This window comes from Cottoperca gobio, chromosome 9, assembly GCF_900634415.1.
Source record: "Cottoperca gobio chromosome 9, fCotGob3.1, whole genome shotgun sequence".
Classification (NCBI taxonomy): Eukaryota; Metazoa; Chordata; class Actinopteri; order Perciformes; family Bovichtidae; genus Cottoperca; species Cottoperca gobio.
In genome coordinates, this window is record NC_041363.1 from 320,322 (window position 1) to 324,412 (window position 4,091).

The following is a 4,091-nucleotide window of genomic DNA, read 5'->3' on the forward strand; positions in this document are numbered from 1 at the left end:
ACTGCTCACACACACACACACACACACTGAAAAATAATGATCAATTATTTTGATAATCGATTAATGTACGTGTGTGCGAACCACAGACTGTCTGTGGTACCAACAGTGAAGTCGCTGCCGTATTTATGACCAGATGACGTCATTCTGAGTGTCGATGGAGCTACAACGTTAGCCTAGCTTAGCGCTGCTCCACCAAACTCCATTCAGAAAACAAGCATTTTAAAAGTGCGGACAGAACTTTGTGAGCACAGCATAAATAATTCTGCATTATAGAAAGAATTATATTTCCATCGTACCACATGTTGTCTTAGATGTTAAAATTAACATTTCTTTCTGAGAACTTTTCATCTTCTTTGAGTTTAAAGTTATTTTAATCTTAATCCTAAAAATTCAAACTGATATTTTTAACCAACATTAAATTTCTCAGAAAAAACTGAGCAAACCAAATTCAGTCAGATTAACACTGTGGATGTTTTTACAAATCAGAAACTGGTAATTACAATAACTCCTGAATGCAGCATAAACATTACTGTTTGGAACAAAAAACTCACTATGAATGAATATTTCTGATGTCTTTGAATGCAACGCTGAGCTGAAGCTCGTGGTGCTTTCAAGAAAACATGTTAAACAGAGTTTCGTATATTTTCCACCTGCTGTGTAAATTATATTTATCTTTAAATAAACACTGATGAAGCTCGTTTCAGTGTTCAGGTCATTTACTTCTAAATGTTTATTATATTTCTACTCAGTGGCAAATGTTTTACTTTTTACTGAACTACAATTATGTTAAAGCTTCATTTACTTTACAGATTATAAATACAATAATAATAAATGATGTATTAATAGATTAAATATATAGATTAAACTAAAGTAGTAAACTACCAAGCAGTATATAAAGTCATTCACCAGCTGAAACTAAGAAACAGATGGAGGACGAAAAGAAGGACATGAAGAAGAGTTTTCTGTTTCGCAAGAAGGAAAAACAAGGAGGAGAAGAAGAAGGAGGAGGAGAAGAAGAAGAAGAAGGAGGAGAAGAAGGAGGAGGAGAAGGAGAAGAAGAAGGAGGAGGAGAAGGAGGAGGAGAAGAAGGACATGAAGAAGAGTTTTCTGTTTCGCAAGAAGGAAAAACAAGGAGGAGAAGAAGGAGGAGGAGAAGAAGGAGAAGAAGGAGGAGAAGAAGGAGAAGGAGGAGGAGGAGAAGAAGGAGGAGAAGGAGAAGAAGGAGGACGAAAAGAAGGACATGAAGAGTTTTCTGTTTCGCAAGAAGGAAAAACAAGGAGAAGGAGGAGGAGAAGAAGGAGGAGGAGAAGAAGGAGGAGAAGAAGGAGGAGGAGAAGAAGAGTTTTCTGTTTCGCAAGAAGGAAAAACAAGGAGGAGGAGGAGAAGAAGAAGGAGGAGAAGAAGGAGAAGGAGAAGAAGGAGGAGGAGAAGAAGAAGAAGGAGGAGAAGGAGAAGAAGAGGGAGGAGAAGAAGGAGAAGGAGGAGAAGAAGGAGGAGAAGAAGAAGGAGGAGAAGAAGGAGAAGGAGGAGAAGGAGAAGAAGAACAATTTTGTATTATATATAAAACATTTCACTTTATGTAGAGAACCTGTTAAACTAAATATTAATCAGAGTATCTTTTACGTAATTTTAAATTATTAAAAAGAGTTCAGGTTCATGTCAGAAAGTACGAAGTTAACACAACGAGACACTACAGGTGAACAGAGTCATACATGTTGTACACACTACAGGTGAACAGAGTCATACATGTTGTACACACTACAGGTGAACAGGGTCATACATGTTGTACACACTACAGGTGAACAGAGTCATACATGTTGTACACACTACAGGTGAACAGGGTCATACATGTTGTACACACTACAGGTGAACAGAGTCATACATGTTGTACACACTACAGGTGAACAGGGTCATACATGTTGTACACACTACAGGTGAACAGAGTCATACATGTTGTACACACTACAGGTGAACAGAGTCATACATGTTGTACACACTACAGGTGAACAGAGTCATACATGTTGTACACACTACAGGTGAACAGAGTCATACATGTTGTACACACTACAGGTGAACAGAGGTCATACATGTTGTACACACTACAGGTGAACAGAGTCATACATGTTGTACACACTACAGGTGAACAGAGTCATACATGTTGTACACACTACAGGTGAACAGAGTCATACATGTTGTACACACTACAGGTGAACAGGTCATACATGTTGTACACACTACAGGTGAACAGAGGTCATACATGTTGTACACACTACAGGTGAACAGAGTCATACATGTTGTACACACTACAGGTGAACAGGTCATACATGTTGTACACACTACAGGTGAACAGAGTCATACATGTTGTACACACTACAGGTGAACAGAGTCATACATGTTGTACACACTACAGGTGAACAGAGTCATACATGTTGTACACACTACAGGTGAACAGAGTCATACATGTTGTACACACTACAGGTGAACAGAGTCATACATGTTGTACACACTACAGGTGAACAGAGTCATACATGTTGTACACACTACAGGTGAACAGAGTCATACATGTTGTACACACTACAGGTGAACAGAGTCATACATGTTGTACCCACTACAGGTGAACAGGGTCATACATGTTGTACACACTACAGGTGAACAGTCATACATGTTGTACCCACTACAGGTGAACAGAGTCATACATGTTGTACACACTACAGGTGAACAGAGTCATACATGTTGTACACACTACAGGTGAACAGGGTCATACATGTTGTACACACTACAGGTGAACAGGGTCATACATGTTGTACACACTACAGGTGAACAGGGTCATACATGTTGTACACACTACAGGTGAACAGAGTCATACATGTTGTACACACTACAGGTGAACAGGGTCATACATGTTGTACACACTACAGGTGAACAGAGTCATACATGTTGTACACACTACAGGTGAACAGAGTCATACATGTTGTACACACTACAGGTGAACAGAGTCATACATGTTGTACACACTACAGGTGAACAGGGTCATACATGTTGTACACACTACAGGTGAACAGTCATACATGTTGTACACACTACAGGTGAACAGGGTCATACATGTTGTACACACTACAGGTGAACAGGGTCATACATGTTGTACACACTACAGGTGAACAGGTCATACATGTTGTACACACTACAGGTGAACAGGTCATACATGTTGTACACACTACAGGTGAACAGGTCATACATGTTGTACACACTACAGGTGAACAGGGTCATACATGTTGTACACACTACAGGTGAACAGAGTCATACATGTTGTACACACTACAGGTGAACAGAGTCATACATGTTGTACACACTACAGGTGAACAGGGTCATAACATGTTGTACACACTACAGGTGAACAGAGTCATACATGTTGTACACACTACAGGTGAACAGGGTCATACATGTTGTACACACTACAGGTGAACAGGGTCATAACATGTTGTACACACTACAGGTGAACAGAGTCATACATGTTGTACACACTACAGGTGAACAGAGTCATACATGTTGTACACACTACAGGTGAACAGGGTCATACATGTTGTACACACTACAGGTGAACAGGGTCATACATGTTGTACACAACTACAGGTGAACAGAGTCATACATGTTGTACACACTACAGGTGAACAGAGTACATACATGTTGTACACACTACAGGTGAACAGGGTCATACATGTTGTACACACTACAGGTGAACAGAGTCATACATGTTGTACACACTACAGGTGAACAGAGTCATACATGTTGTACACACTACAGGTGAACAGAGTCATACATGTTGTACACACTACAGGTGAACAGAGTCAACTGTTGTACACACTACAGGTGAACAGGTCATACATGTTGTACACACTACAGGTGAACAGGGTCATACATGTTGTACACACTACAGGTGAACAGGGTCATACATGTTGTACACACTACAGGTGAACAGGGTCATACATGTTGTACACACTACAGGTGAACAGGTCATACATGTTGTACACACTACAGGTGAACAGGTCATACATGTTGTACACACTACAGGTGAACAGGTCATACATGTTGTA